General features: G+C 39.3%; 3 long non-coding RNA genes across 3 annotated transcripts; all 3 read right to left on the bottom strand.

Annotated features, from left to right (window-relative positions):
• Positions 1–1,116: 1,116 nt before the first annotated feature.
• LOC120437571 lies at positions 1,117–2,349 on the bottom strand. The gene is made up of 3 exons (XR_005611246.1): positions 2,248–2,349; positions 1,671–1,749; positions 1,117–1,214 (listed from the first exon to the last, which is right to left on the bottom strand). It is a non-coding gene; the product is annotated as an uncharacterized LOC120437571 (long non-coding RNA).
• Positions 2,350–6,710: 4,361 nt separating this feature from the next.
• On the bottom strand, positions 6,711–10,447 carry LOC120437576. Its single transcript, XR_005611251.1, has 3 exons — positions 10,390–10,447; positions 9,423–9,576; positions 6,711–6,768 (listed from the first exon to the last, which is right to left on the bottom strand). It is a non-coding gene; the product is annotated as an uncharacterized LOC120437576 (long non-coding RNA).
• A 1,059-nt stretch (positions 10,448–11,506) lies between these two features.
• LOC120437570 lies at positions 11,507–15,901 on the bottom strand. The gene is made up of 4 exons (XR_005611245.1): positions 15,850–15,901; positions 15,548–15,616; positions 13,226–13,337; positions 11,507–11,619 (listed from the first exon to the last, which is right to left on the bottom strand). It is a non-coding gene; the product is annotated as an uncharacterized LOC120437570 (long non-coding RNA).
• Between the last annotated feature and the right edge of the window lie 1,204 nt (positions 15,902–17,105).

The raw sequence follows: 17,105 nt of genomic DNA, 5'->3' as shown, positions 1-17,105 counted from the left end.
TATTTACCAGTTTATTAATATTAGTGAATGACTCTGGGGCAGGTATGTCAAACTGGTTTTACATCGTGGGCCACATTAAACTCCCCTCAATGTAAAGTAGTTTAAGTTCACATTCAATCTGGCATCACCTTCACCTTTGATGAGGTCATCAGTGAAAAAGCAGCAAAGCTGCATTTTCCAATGACACCCAGTGGGCCTGTGATGGGCAGATTATGGCTCCCATGCCTTATGTTTGACACCCCTACCCTGGTCTTCTGTTCTGGCCCAGAGAGGTAAATTCTGAGAAAAAGGTATAATAGGACAGGGTGGTTGAAATTTTCATTTGTCGTGTTTTTTTTTCCCAATAGCAGCTAAGTTTATTATTTATTCATTATCATAGAAACATTATAGCAGGTTATGATATGGATGTGTTACTCAGAGAATTGAATTTGTAACCTCTGACCTTTGTGAAGCTTTTCAGCTTAAAATGCCAGAACGACCAGACACTAAAGACAAACCCACTGTGTAAAGGAAACTTTACTACACTATGTAAAGAACAAAACACTAAAGTAAAACTAAAACATTTTCATGCTATAACATTTAAACCAAACAAAGCTCTCATTTCTGCTGGCATCAGTCTGCACGATATCAATGTTGATGTTGCAGAACTCTGGAACTAAAACTGACGTCACGCATGTCAGCTGATCCTTTTATCATTCTTAGTTTGTCATAGAGACAAAAAGTGAGGGAGCATTTAGAGCAGAACATCATAACAGGAAGTTCAACTCTGTGGTTTTACAGTTACGCTGTGTTCAACTGTGAATAGTTCAAAGCAAAGGAGGAGTGATGTCAGTGTAGCTTAGAGGAAGTCTGAAATAGAGTCGACAGCCAGGATCACAAACACTACACAGTTTCTGATTCCATCCTTTTCCTGTAAGTAACTAGTTAATGTAACTCTTCTTTCTAGGTAACAATTTGATGTCAAACGTGACTCGTGTGAGCAAAGTAAAGGCTTTTCAAACTATTTTCTATCCATCCGTCCATCTAGTGGCTCTAAGCACTCACTGCAGTTGTTCGTAACTTCAAACATTAAAAAATGCATTTATTACACATCACTACACTAACAGACTAACTAACCGCTTGAAGAGATGAGTGGTGATCATCTCAGCAGACTGAGGGACGAACACATTACACCAGGTCAAATATCCACGTTCATGTTTAAATACTGCAGAACTCTGTAAAAACAGCAGTAACATCAGTGATGATGGTGAAACAACAGGAAGTAAACAAACCACAAAATGGGACTAAATGAGACCAGTGAGGAAGTGCCAGTACAATAAAAAGATGCAGAAAAAGAAACGATGGAGTAAAAAAAACTATTTTAAAAGGAAAACACAAGAAGTCTGATGTGTTTTGTTCTTTCAGGTCAGGAGATCATACACATGGATAGATTTTTCTTTAATCTAACGATATTTACTTTGTACACAGGAACATGTGAGATATGAAAAATGTTCAAAGTAAATAGTTTTGACTCATATTTGTTGATTGATTTATGACTGACTGCTGCAGTCTGGAGCATGAATGTGATTTTTGTTTATATGTATGATATACTGGAATGTTTGCTTGTTAATGCTTTTCTGCAATGTGCTGCACTACAGAAATAAAAGTAATATTTGAAAATCATCACTCACTTGTCCTGTTTCTCTTTCTGTGGTGTGTAGTGAAGCCAGCCTTTTAACATGGGCTCAAGGGGAGAACACCTCAAATTGGCTGCTTCAAAAGTGTTACAAGCAGAAACAAAGTGACAAACGGCAACTTTGCTGACACATTAGGCTACAATGAAAGTGAATCTTAGTTTCCAGGTTAGAACATGCATTAAGAAATCGTGATCTACAATAAGTAAAGTTTCGCTTCCACTTCAGAGTCTGTTTACAACTTGTCAAATGTGTGTTCTGCTGAGATTTAGCTTTCTAATCTTTACTGAGGGCTACAATATCACACCATGTTTACTTTTAGTTTACATATCTAAAAGGAGGTAAAAAAGTTATTTAATCCCACCCCTCCTCTATCAGTTAACAGTTATTATTTATCCAGTTTCCTTATGAATATATATTAAAAAATTCTAATCTAAACAATATATTTATAGTTATTTATTTAATCTGCTGTTTACAAGATAATTTCATTTTAGTCCAATTCAAGGGCAATTTGATTTTTATGAAGCAAAATATAAAATTACCTGACAGCTGACACCTCACACCTGTTTCTCACCTGCAGGTCAGACAGGAGGAGACACAGTTGCACCTGTTGGACTCATCGCTGGTCTGAGTGTTTCTGTGATTCTTGTTGCTGCTGTTGTTGGTTTTCTGTGCTACAGAAAACATAAACACCAGAACCGGGATTTTAACTAGCATCCTCATGAACAGCAGGTTTCAAATGTCTCTACGGTTTAGTATGTGTAAACTAACAAAACACTAAACTTACAAAACAACACTGGTTTAAAAACTAATTGTTTCATTTAATCCTGGATCACACTACATGACATCACTACAGAGTGCAGACAAATGATGCATCGTTTACCCGAATTGCTAAAATTGAGAGAAATCCTGGAAAAAATATTAGGACATAATAACTGACAAGTTACACCTGCTCTATGTGTACTTCAAAGACCTCTAACACCTGAAATATTTTATTGTATGAAGGGAAAATATTGTGTACCTTGAATATTCATCATCTATCCAGATCTATCACAGTGACATGGAACCGCCCACCGTATTATAAAGCCATTCCATTTAATGTATTTAACAGGTGGAGGTGTTGCTCTTCCATCACTGTCACTGGCAGATCTGAGTGAATACTGACCTTAAAAGTGAAGGTGAATCAGGGGCGATTCTAGGATCAGAGCTTTGGGGGTGCTGAGCACCCAGAGAGCTGCCCAGCCAGGCAAGATAAACTTTACACGTCACGATGAGACTTCTTCCCTGTCTCTGTCAGTCCCTGCATCCTTAAATGTCTCCAGTTGTCCCAAGTTCTCTCTGATTGTCTCCTTGGTGCATTTAAACCCCTGTTCCTCCCTGTCGTCATCATCTGTTGTCTTCATCTCCATTATCAGTCATCATAATTTTACCATCTCTGTGCAAGTCTGCAAATTTCTTTATTAAATCATAAGATTCTTAAATTCATCAAGTCTCTCTGTGCCTGGGTCCTCGTCTCAAAACATGACATCACCGTTTTGTACATTTTAACACAATTTAATCCCCACATTTGTGAAAGAAAAGCAAAACACTTTTTTGAGAAGTCTGTAACAAAACCATCAAATCTGATAAAGGTTATTTAAATGATGCTCATAGTGAGTAAGAAGTAAACTGAGTGCATGTTTTGGCCAGAGATTCACTTTTAATGTGTATGTATAATATAATACAGATACATAAAAAACACTCCCAAAACAGAATAAATTATTACAAAATATTAATAAACTATAAAAATGGAGGCAACTTTGCCTGTGGTAGAATGTATACAATGTATGAAAAAATCTTTACTGCAGATACTAATTTAACTAATTTTTTTTTTTTTTTTTTTTTATTAATAATTTTCCCTTTATACAAAACAAAACAGACATCAAAACAGAAGCAATAAAAGGAAGAGAAAAAAACCCCCAGAACAAACAAAAAAAACAAAACAAAACAAAAAAACAAACAAACCAAAAAAAAAAAACAACCTCAAAACAGATCAAAGAAAAACCCCACAATGAGCAATCTGAGACATGTAAACGGGAAACTGATACAGTATATATAATTCGGTCTACCAATCATTTACATATATCTCCTGACAATCTCAACCCGCCAGTGAAGTGGGGTTGTGCCTATCAGTATGGTTTTCTTCAGATCATCAGGTAAGTAATCCAATAGCGGGCGCCATATATCCCAAAAAATATCATCATTGCCACTTAATTTTGCACTCAGTCTTTCCATTGGTAATACTCTAAAAATTTCTTTATACCACTGAGTTATTGTTGGTGGTTTTCATTAATCCAATTAAAAGAATACATTTTCTTGCCAAAAACAGTAGTTTGCATAGAAGTATATGCTTATTTTTATCTGGAAATTTGTTCGAAATTGGCAGCCCCAATAGATACTGAGCTGGATCTCTTTGTATTCTGCTTTTAAATATCCCTTTTAGTTCTTTAGTTACACAGAGCCAGAATTTTGAGATTTTTGAGCAAGTCCAAAGACAGTGCACGTAGGACCCCGGCGCAGATTTACATTTAATACATTGTGCAGACCTGCTCGGATCAATTTTATTCAGAAAAATAGGTGTTCTATGCTGTCTATGTAAAATTTTATATTGTATTTCTTTAAATCTGTTACTAAGAAATAAAGAATGCACAGATTGTATGGACTCACTCCAGGCATGATCATCACACTGACACTGGAGGTCACCCTCCCAGCTCCTAATCAGTTTTCCAATATTGTGTTTATTTAACTAATTTAATAATACTAATTTTGTGTTGTAAGATTTATGAGTTTCATGCTTTCATAGTGGTACTTGGGAGAGCTTGACATTTTTCTCAGGTGGTACACACTGTAAAAAGTTTGAGAAACACTGATAAGTGTGTCTGTATGCGGCAGTCATACAGACAACTGGACGGTCCAAAAGTTGGCCTACCTATTACTGGCTGAGGTTTTAGTAGAGTTGTGGCTGAACCACATAAAAATATATCATTAATTTTAATCTCCCCAATCAATGATAATGTTATGTTGGAATGTTGTTAAAGAGGGTCGAAAATGTTTCAACCCAGTTTGTTTCGCAGATTCTGTACAGCAGCTTTAATATAGGGAGAACACAACTTCCAGATTGTGTGAGTAAAATCAGGTTTTTTCTCTTCGTCAGTTTAATAGTTTCTGTTTTGCCTGTCACTGTTCCCTGTCTGTTTTCTTACCTGGTTCTTCCTGACCTTGTACTTTCTCCTCACGTTCCCCTCTTTCCTCTCTCCCTCTTTGGACTGACAATCATACACAAATAGATTGTATTCAATTAGATGAAAAAATTACATTAATATGAAAAAAATAATTATTAAGATCACTAACGAAAAGTCCTCTCTCAGTGTACTTTCAACCAAAAGGCAAATAACCAAACCACATGAACATCTAATAGAAGATATAAAATATTGAAACACTGATCCAACATTATCCTTTATTGATGGATCATTTGATCTGATCTTATATGAACCTGGCTGTCTCTCTGTACACACACACACACACACACACACACACACACACAACAGGAGTTATAAGGTTAATGGGCATTCAGTCAGTTAACTAGTTAGTATCCATTTCAAACAGGACAGTGGTAACAACAGCAGGCTACGGACAATTTTAAGTTTTAGATTTTAAATAGGCTGTATACATTTCAATGGGAGCAACAGGACGGTCAAATGTCGCTGAATTTACTACAGAGTAGGACGGATTGTAGGGTAGCAAACATCGTCGGAAAACATGTTTTCAACACTGCAGGTTACCGGGGTGTAAGGTTCTTCAGCTAAAAAGAAACATGACTCCTATCTAACTACATAAAGAGTAACTGAAGGTTAAATGTAGCTAATATGTCCTGTTTTAATCCAGGCACTCCACCTCCGCTCCGCTGCGTCTCAGCTACCATCGCTCTGGCAGCAACGACCCCAGAGCCAGAGTGGGGGCGAGCTGGAACAAACCATTTTGGGAGGGGGGAGGGGTTATCTATACTTTTGTTGTTAAAATGTTCCGTCTCAACCAAGTACTGTATGCTTTTTATATTTTTAGTAGTGTGTCACACAAACAGCAAATATTGTCAAAAAAAGGTAAGAAATCTTTAGGGGTTCTTTGATTCATTTTGGGGGTGCTGAAGCACCCCCAACAATGGGCTAAAATCGCCCCTGCTGATAGAACACTATAATTCAAATTTTAAATTAAAATAAATAAATAACATGCTGGAGATCCTAATTCAGGGGCACTGCCATCGGGCGACAGATGAGGTACCCCAGCGAGTCACAGGGCTAACATGGGCTACCAGGGCCGTGCAGAGACGTTTATAGGGGCGGGTGCTCAAAGCTAAAAAGGGGCACATTGAACCAGGCTGAATAACAACAACACACATTCATCAAGAATCTAATATGGGATCGCATCATACTATATCACTGTTGTGAGGCAAAGCAAACGTAGCCTATGTTTTACCTGATGGGTACAATGTTGCTGTTGAGGTGTTTCTGCTGCTCCTGCTGCTGATAGTGCTGGAGGGCAGGGCTGTGTTGATCTGAGACTGTAGACTGTAAAAAGTCCATAGGAGAGATGGTAGCTGATTAAACAAGTGTCATGAGATAATAACAAAATGCAAAGATTGGTGACAGCACTTGGAACCATAAGGCAACAAAAAACTGAGAAATAAACTAGACCCTGCCTGTGAATCACACTTTGCCTCTCTTCCTCCTTCCATCCCATCATCTCATCTATCACTCTCCACTTGCTGTCTATCTGAGAACAAGGCACAACTTGCTATTGCAATAAACTATTATTTAATTATCCACACTTAACAACTCTTACACTTAATCTGTAATAAAATGATGATAGAAAAATGTTATAGAAGCAAAACATTTCAGTTGTGCTTATTATTATTTTTATACTGGAATACCTCTCCAACAACTGGTACATGTGTTAATGTTACCTGTGCTCTTTGTAATCCAGCTGCTGAGGGATCCACTGCCTTTAGTAGCCTCACACAGCTCCTACTGTTTCCTCCTCATGTCCTTACCAGCCATGTCTGGACAATGTTATATTATGAGTAATAATTCAAAAATCCATATACATAAAACACACACATGCACACACACACAGTGACATCTTAGACCTTCTTCAGAATACTGTATATACTGTGGGCACAAGTTTCCATCATGGTGCTGATCCACAATCCTTCCCTTATTATTTATTACTAGAGCTACAATAATAAAGCAATGATGGAAAAAAAAGTAATAAATTTATAATAATGTATTTATGATGATTCCATTTGTTTCACTATCCACTCTGTGGAGGGAGAAAGCTTATTACATTTTTAAACTGTAGAGATACAATAATTTTGCTGCTGTAAAATCAGCATTTTGTCTTATTTAAAATATAAATCTAATATAATCTGTTTCTTAATGTGTGTTCTTTAAAATACAGCATGTGTTTTTTTTAAATATTATAATTATAATAATCCATAATTATGTGGACATGCATATTAGATCGTTTTAAGTGAAATATAATCCCTCCAGAAAGGCAGGAAAAGCCCTGTAACTTACTTTAAAACTAAATATGTTCCCTAAAACGGTGACAGAGCTACAGACCCATGACAGCCTTACCCAGTGAGCCAGCAGCTATGACCAGCACTACTTGTGCAGTTAATAAAAGGACAGGTAAAGTTTGTCGCGCTGTTACACACACAGCACGCTCATTTGTTTCAGTTCGTCAGTTGCAACAAGACAGCTTACCAACGTGTACGTAATAAGCTAATACTGCTGTGTGCTGTAGACTACAGTGTACGCTGTACACCTACTTACTGGTTTTGTCGCATCAGTCTGTGTCTCTGAGTTAATTTGTGTTTCTCCTACAGCTCCGTCCGGACCGCAAAAAATGCGCTTGCACTTTGTGAGCTCGTTCCCGGCTCGTAACCAGCGCGTTCTGCCGTCAAGGGCGATCATTAGTTAATGGTGATCATGTGACTGATGCAAGCCAGATCCTTTTATTTAGCAAAAATGTGATTATTGGTTAAATATTATTGTTGAGGGGCACAGACAGGACTCCACACGCACACACACATTTAAAAAAAAAAAATTGCCTCAACAAAAGGGCACTTTGAGCACCCATCAGGAAAGGGGCGGGTGCTCAAGCCCCTTCCGCACCCCCCCCCCCTCTGCACGTGCCTGTGGGCTACCATTCACACTTAGGCTACGTTCACACTGCAGGTCTTAATGCTCAATTCCGATTTTTTGATCAAATCCGATTTTTTTGTCTGCTTGTTCACACTACAAATAAAATGCGACAGCAAACGCGCTCTAGTGTGAACCCTCAAAGCGGCCCACATGTGCAAAAGAAGATGTCACACAGAACTCGCTCTGTTTAGACCCAGACCAAACAATATTGTTTGACTGATGGCCTTAATATAAAGACTTCGGACTTTACGTTTCCCAATTTTTGCTTTAAGTTATTTTGTTATTTACATAATAATACAAATAACCTAATAATGATCCTTATTGCTGTTTTAGAGGAGCGGTGCTTCAAAGGATAGTTGCAGATTTCTGTCAGAATCTGCAGATTATACAGTACAAATAAAATGTTCACGTTGTCTTCCCAACAGTTTCACTGACATCTACACTGGATGGCCAGGAAGCGTTCACGATGTCTTCTCCGGCGCTGATAATTGGCGTCTGTCTTGTGTCAGTGATGTAAAAGACGGATTTAATGGGACATGACCGTTCACACAGCAGTCGCTTTCTAAAACATGGGATACGTATCGGATTCAGTACCACATACGAAAGTGACCCAGATCGGATTTGAAAATATCGGATTTGTGCCGTTCACACTGTCATACCATGATTGGATATGGGTCGCATAGGGTCAAAAAATCGGATTTGATGCGCTTTCGCCTGCAGTGTGAACGTAGCCTAAGTGATTCAGGCTTTGGGCTGTGGGAGGAAGTCGGCGTACCTGAAGAGAACCCACACAGACACTGGCCAGATGGAGGACTCATACCCAGGACCTTTGTTATATTTATTTAATTTTAAAAATGGTCTTCAGTTAACTGTTCCTGATATGAAGACATGAAAATGCAATTAGGTCCGTATGTTTTTGTAAAATGTCTCTGTACAGCACCACAGTGGATTTTAATCATACAGCAACACTGTGATGAAGGTCAGACTTTCAGCTTTGATACAGTCCTCTGTTCTCAGAGTGAATAAAGTAACTGGACGACTGACTGACAGCAGTTTCATTATAACTTTGTTTTGTTTTTCTGATGACGTCTCTGAGGGCCTTACATTTAAAATTACAGTCAAACTTTATAAAGTTCAAACACACTGAATCAGCTTCAGATATCACGGCTGCTTCATAAATGCTGAGGGAACAATCCTCACCTGGTCATGAAGCTGCTGTCAGTCGTCCCATTACTCATCAGCCTCTGCAGGAGACTGTGTATGAAAATGGCCAAAGCTCCTAATGCTGAAAGTCTGCACTTCACTTACACTTTGATTGTTTGACTGAAATCTCACTTTGGTGGTGAGCAGAGGCAAAACTACAACGACTGCAACTTATTTTATCATCATTATTTAGTTAAAGCTGACTCGTGTATGTGAACAAGTGTCTGGTTACATAAACTCAGAAAAGAGTTACAGCTCAAACATGGCCGTCATCGCTGCGCTCCTGTAACTAAAAATGACACACCTGATGATGATGATGATGATGATGATGATGGTGATGATGAAGATGATGATGGTGAGATGGTCTGAGGCTCATGTCTCCTGCAGTCGATGGTTTGTCTGACGTTCAGGTTCAAGCTCAGGAGAACCCAGGATTAAGATGTCAGTGAATAGAAGTACTAGAAAAGCAGAGTAAAAGTACTGAGTTACAGTAATTGAGTAAAATTACAATATTACATTTAAGATAAATGAAATATTTTTCTCTTAATAAAATAAAAGGGAAAATGTGATTTCATTACGAAGGTTGGAGTTTTAGTCAAAGAGGAATAAACAACCTGTAAATGTTTAGATAGTTTCTGATATTTCATTTTCCTGTTTTTGACGGGATCCAGTGTCACTGAAGTCAAGTCCATTCATAAAAATGAGTGAAGTTCGTCAAAAGGAGCAGTGATCACTGGTCTAAATTAACTTCATGCATTTATTAATGGTGTTTAAAAGATGGTTTTTAACCAAACTGCTTTAGATTGATGGCCTGTGGTCACAGACATGTTACTTCCCCTTAGAAGATTGGCAACCCTGTGAGGAAACGCCTGCAACGTCTTTTTTCTGTCTCCCAGAAAAAGAAAAATTGAGCTCCTTTAGTTTCTGTTTAAACCACAAACAGCTCAGAGAATAACAGTCACTATGTGCAGCACAAAACTTTAAAGACAGTTACAGGTGACTGAAATGATGAACATGTTAAATTTCATGTTTCAGACTCACAGCTGTGTTGATATAATGAGTGAATGATTTGATCTTTTCACTGCCTGCTGTGTTTCCTCGACTCCTGAGCAAAGATAAAGAGTCAGTTCAGACCTGCAGTTGGTCCTCGTGGTGTTTTGAACTTGAATTCAGCCTGATTTGTTTTTCATGTCTTCTCCTCCATCATCAGTTATCAGGAGAGCAGACAGTCAAAGTACAAGAATTCAAACAAACACAGAGATTCTACTTACAGAGCAGACACAGCACAGATGTTTCCTTCATCGTCCTTCTCACTCATTTGAGCTTTTTTCATTTCTCTCACTGACACCAAGTAAAGCCCGCCCTCTTCCTCTGAGCACCAGCTTTCTATTGGTTCAAACACAGTGAGGTGTGTGTGTGTGTGTGTGTGTGTGTGTGTGTGTGTGTGTGTGTGTGGACGTCCCCCTCAGTGAGAGAGGCAGATATGAGCTGAAACACAGGAATCAAACCAGGGACGCTGCTGTTATGGAGCTGAACTGGAACCATTCAGACACTGAGGCCCTCTGAACACATTTTAATTACAGCTGTGCAGAGACACACTGATGACTGACTGGAACACTATGATTCACATTTACATTAACACCATCCTCACACATGTTTATATATGGCCACTAGAGGGAGATGTTGGACTTTAAATACTAACATGGATACAAGCAGATCATCAGTGAAACTTTAACAGGTTTCTATTGCTGATATTTAGTTTTGAACCATTGGCTGATATTTTAGAGGCTCAGTTTCGCTTTAGTTTTTATTATCATTCTATTGTTTGACTCACAGTCACTACAGATAAATGTCAGCCAGAGTTGTCTGTCCCTCAGCAGCCTCTGTAGGTAGGATTATAAATTGGAAGAGGTGAGAAAACAGATTTCATGTCACTGCAATCTGCACTCTACTGACATCTGGTGTTTGAGGAGAGAGAAATAAAAACTCTGCAGCATCAAACACAAACATCATGAAGGTTTTCTGTGGCCACTGAATGATGCTTCTGCTGTGTTCAGTCTGTGGTTGTAGTTTAATGTTTATTCTTTGCTTTCTGCATTAAAGCTGTGTGTGTGTTAGCAACAATCACGCTAGTCAGATTTTTCATGAGACAGTTTTTTAAAACCCACAGAACCACATGAAGAAAACCAGTGAAACCAGATCACTGACGGGGAAACAAGAGCAAACAATCACAAACATACTACAACAATTCCAACCAGTTACCGAGGACATGGGACATAGTAACATAACACAATTTTGCATTTGAGTCTAGAAAGTGAAAAAAACAACAACAACATAAAGCTAAAAAAATATAAAATATATAAAGAAATCTTCAAACATGTGGATGTCCTCTGGTCTGAGGTGCTGGGGGGACCAGTTAGAGACCAGCAGCTGGACGTCAGTGGTTGGACTGGTGGACTACTTCAGTGAAGAGTAGACGACGTCTGGCTCTGGTTTAAAGTCTGAACACAAACACACACAGTTCAAACAATCTGATTCACATTGTGCTTCACAACAACGTTCACAAGCTCTGTCTCCACTTTTTTCCCTCTCTGGTTAAATCTAACATGATATAACAGAAACTGAATCTTTACATCTGAAGTAGATTCACTCTTCTCATTTCCTGCTTCATATTTTTCATTTACCCCTCTACTGCACACATTTTAACGGTACATGCTGAAAATTATTCAACATCGCTTTCTCACTCATTTTGGGTAATTATATTGCCAAAACAAAAAATGTTATATTTCAGAAATCCCCTCAAGAACCAACAGAGAAATTATAACTCACACATCATTACACAGCTGTGATTAAGGAATAAAAACATCAGAAAATCTTCAAAAGATTTCAGATGATTTTGAAACAAAACATTAAAAAACACTTAAAACGCATTTACTTATATAACATGATACACACTCAGGCTTGAATAGTACAATATCATGTCATACTGATTCTCATGGTTTGAGACATTGTTGTCATTCTGTGTGAAACTTTCCCAAACAGTTCCTCTGTGCTGTAAAACAGAGGTACACTCAGGAACCCTGCACCATGCCCTGTTTGATTCACTTCACTTTTATTTGTATTGCCCCAAATCACAAGAACAACTGCCTCAAGGTGGTATATATGTAATGTAATGACCATTCAACAATGTAGAGAAAACCGTGACAATTAGATGACTCCCTATAAGCAAGCACTTGGCTGCAGTAGGAAGGAAAAACTCCCTTTTAACAGGAAGAAAGCTCCAGCAGAACCAGACTCAGGGAGGGGCGGGGCCATCTGCAGGACCAGTTGGGTGATGGGGTTGGTGAATATTTTGTTGGCCAGAGTGATATATTATATTATAATGTCTCAATCTGATTTTGAATGAGAACTGTGGGTCTCTGCTTCTTCCACGTCTCTTCATTCTTTACATATACCCCACTACTGTTTCGTTCTCTCTTCTTGCTTTCTTTTTTGGATTTGCACAGACTTTGTGTAATTCCAAGTTTAGGACCACATTTCCACTTGGGCCAAGCTTGGTTGCACAGCCTCCCAATGTAAATTTCACAACTGTGTGAATTGCTGTGTTTTGACACTGTATAAATAAAATTGAACTGAACTGAAATAATCCAGCAATATCCCGAAACCCTGTTTTCTAGATTTACTGGGCAGGTACTGCTTGAATTTGCTTTTGCCCCTAATTGGCAACATTTGCTCATCCACACAGTGTGTCTTGTGTAGAAAGCTGTTTCAACATCCTCATGATGTTGAAACACACACACACCCACACACACACATCCACAGGCACTCCCGCCACACACACACCCCGATACATTTCCCATCAGGCTTCACCCTTAAAGGGCCATGCTTGTAACACTTGATAGTGATTCCTACATGTTATTGAACTTTTCCAAACACTCTGGTTGGTTGGCATCATTTAAGTTCACATGTACTGGATATGAGGCTTAAAGAAATTTTGTTGCCCTGGTGCAACGCTATGCTAATGAGAGCTTATTCTAGAGGATCTAGTTTAATTTGGTTATATTAGCTTAGCTTAGCATGATTGCTGGAAACAGAGTGAGTAGCCACCTTGTTTCTGTTAAAAGGCAGCTAGACCTGGATCGCCTTGTTCTGATGGTTGTTTGTCCATTCCTGATGTCTTCAGCTCTCACTGCTGAGTAGACCACAGCTGTATCAGTCTCTGCAAAATGAAACAGAGTTGCTTTATCTATCCATGTAGCCAGATAACACACACCAATTAGTTAAACTGCAGGAATGTCTTAAAGACATAAAGCCGTCCTTCAATGCACATATTAAACAAATATGTAGGACTGCTTTCTGAATGCATCTCTGCATCTCTGAATGTTGAGAAACTGCAGTAGTCAGTATAACAGACATTTAACATAATCCCACTGGCCCCAGTCTTCATAATACTGGCCCCTAGCCTGGATAAACAGGAGACCTGCAAGAGAAGTTTGAAAGTTTCTTCTCTGAATACCACATACAAAGTGAAATGCTGCAGGCGTTTAGTCCAGTAAAGTGCACACTTTCCCATGTTTGACTGGAGACATAACTACCAGTACATGTATGCATGTGGTGTACCAAAGCACACATCTGGACTGAGACACAGATGTTTGCAAACATCTGGACTGAGACACAGATGTTTGCAAACATCTGGACTGAGACACAGATGTTTGCTTTTTATTTGGTTGATTTTGTTTCAGGTTTGTGCTTCACTGAGACCAAAATCCTGCTCTTTATCTTATATATCCATGAACTCTACCAGAGCTGCTTTGTATTATTCACTGTTCAAAATGATTCATCTTTATCTACAGCTGAAAGGCAGCCCCTTAGTCTTGTGTGTGACAGCAACATTTAAAGACAGAAAGGAAAGTTGTTTAGCTGCTTCCTCATTAGAGCAAATCTATAAGCGACTGTGCATGGTGCTGCTCATATCTCTTTAAAGGACAGGCTGGCTTTTATTTATATCTCAGTTTAATATCATCCACAGGTCTGATCTAAGCTTGAACCTGAGTCATGATGTCACTCAGTGACTGCAAGGAGAATTAAAGACTCTTTTAAAAGTTAAATAAAAAGAGCAACTGCACATCTCAGTCTGTTCGATCTGAACGCTGTTTGTTCATAACTGCATCACTCTCTGAAGAATTAACCATTTTAATTACTGCAGCACAGCTGTGTCAAAACACAGTTTTTAAAACTGCATCTTGCAGAGAGTGAGTGTTGAATTTAAAGAAAATGCAGACGCCATTCACACCTTTTTTCTTCTCTCAGCACCTCTGCTGTGAACCAATGAATGACGGACAGAACAGCAATGAGTTTGTGTGAACAGGAAGGTGGCGTCCAAAAAGCTGCCATCTTCTTTCAGTGCAGACTGAGGCACCTCACCACAAGCTGGAAAAACCCAGTGCAGTGAGAACTCTCACCAGATTCAGACTAAGTGTAGTCGTCAGCAGGATGTTGCTGCTGTGTTTAACATGCAGAACTTTAGAAATGATGCTTTAACTAAAGGACCGATTGAGAGGCTGAAAACACACATTTGATGATCTTTGGTCTCTTTATGTGTCTCATCTCAACCACTTGTTTGTGAACCACATCTGGGCCTCATCTGTGCGGCTACTGCACTGTCAAATACTCTGTGATCCAGATGTGGCCCAAAAATCATGATATTAAAGGTAAATAATTTAAAAGCTATATGACAATTAGCCATCCAGCATCACAGGTGCTAACAGAGTAGGAAACAATCTGAACACATCCAGACTGGTTCATATAAGGTGGACCTGCATCATTGTTCGCGACCACATGTGGTTCTAAGAAAATGTAGACAAGCCTCATTTGAATCAAACAACTCTGAGATATTTTATTACAACACGTCAGCGAGCTGCACTGTTGAACTGGCTGACACAGAACAGTGAACGCTGACTCACACACGTGTCAGTTGTCTTCTAAGACACAAAAACATTTCCTGGACTGTGGGAGAAGCTGGAGTACCCGGAGAGAACCCACTCAGTCACAGCGAGAACACGCTAAGAAACTCCACACAGACAGAAGCTGCTGGGATCAAACCCATCTACTGCACCACAGTGCAACACAGATGGCAGAATGTATTTACAAATGTGCTCAATGTTAAATTATTAAATGTTCTTACTTCCCCAAAGAGTTTAAAAAGAATGCAGTTCTTCTCACATCTGTAAAATCCATAAATATCACCTCTGCTTTGTTTTACTGGCACGACTGATGCTCTGCAGCTTTACCTTCATCTGCTGACATTTTCAAATTTAATAGCAAAAATATTTTACTGTAAAATCATCTAAATGGTCCTTTAATCTAAGAAAACATTTGGAGTTATTGAAGTGTGCATAAAATGTAAATTTACAAAAGTCTGAGTCTCACCTTCAAGTTTCCTCTCAACATCTTCTCTCACCAGCAGAACCAGTAACACCAGTAGAACCACAAGAAAGACTGATCCAACAAATGAAAACACAGAGAGAACAGGAGGAGAGAGTGATGGAGGAGGAGAGGTGGATATAGGTGGAGGTGTGGATGTAGGTGGAGGTGTGGATGTAGGTGGAGGTGTGGATGTAGGTGGAGGTGTGGTGGTGTGTTTGTCTAAAATAAAGCAAACACAGTCATTAAGTTGTCGTCACATTGTGAATGTTGAAAGCTGCAGAAACACAGACAGGTGAGTGTGTCACCTGTGACAGTGATCCAGCTGGATGGAGACTCTCCATGACCGCTGATGTCACACTTGTAGAGGCCTTCATCAGACCTGGAAACATGCTGGATGGTCATGTGACCTGTAGGCTGCTTCCTGATGAGGGAGCCATCTTTATAGAAAGCAGCTGGGAGGTTGGAGGGAGTGGTCTTTGTTTTACAGAGCAGAGTGACGTCATCTCCCTCCATCACAGGGAGGACAGGACTCTGCAGGATCACTGATCCACCTCAACACAGAGACAAACTACAGCATTTCATCCATTTACACACAGCTTCATCAACACTAACTCCACACACTCAGCTTACCAGTGACTGTCAGGTTAACCATGTTACTGATGGGACCCTCTCTGAACTCACACCAGTAAACTCCACTGTCCTGTGTGAATGATGCACTGATGTTACAGGAAGAACTGGCTAATCTTCCCCACCCATCTCCACACTGAGTCCTCTGTTTTTCTGTTGTGTTTCTCCTCAGAGTCCATCCAGCAGAGCTGTCGTCCTCCTCACAGCTCAGAGACACAAAGTCTCCTTCAAAGAACTGAGAGCTGCTGGGACTCACAGTCAGACGAGCTGTGAGGGTTAAAATGAAAAACCTGATGATCTGTTAGACTTTACATTGTGAAACATGAACCCAATCAGGTCATATCAGTGAGCATTTCTCAGGTTTAAACTGTGACAGAAGAAGGTTACTGACCTTGGTTTGTTGTGCAGCTCAGCAGTGAGATCAGAACTAAAGAGAAATGACACTCAGGTTGATTTGACATAAACACACAAAGGTGATCACTCAGAACAACTTCGTATTATTTGATGTTTCCCTCTAAGACACAAACATCAAACTCTCCATGTCGTGTCGCCTACAGCCCAGTTTGATCTTCCTGTCAGAGGAAAAGTGGATCTAAACCAGGTCAGCAAAAAGCTGCTCGTACTAAACCAGAGGCTCCAGGATTTCACTTTTCAACTTCTCGATGAACAGAATTATAAAATAAAACTGATCACATCATTTCATGTTTCGTGAGCCACTTCTGTAGTTACTGTAGAACAAGGAAGTACTTTAAGTTACATTATAGTTACACTGAATACATACAAACAACTAAGGCCTGTCCTCTGCTCTGTTCAGCTTTTCACTTTATTTCAGATTTTCACTCATAAATTCATCAGTAACTCTGTTAAACTTCAGACCTGCAGTTGGTCCTCGTGGTGTTTTGAACTTGAATTCAGCCTGATTTGTTTTTCATGT

This window comes from Oreochromis aureus, linkage group 3, assembly GCF_013358895.1.
Source record: "Oreochromis aureus strain Israel breed Guangdong linkage group 3, ZZ_aureus, whole genome shotgun sequence".
NCBI lineage: Eukaryota > Metazoa > Chordata > Actinopteri > Cichliformes > Cichlidae > Oreochromis > Oreochromis aureus.
Note: the sequence above shows the minus strand (reverse complement) of the source record. Positions and strands in the feature narration are given on the sequence as shown.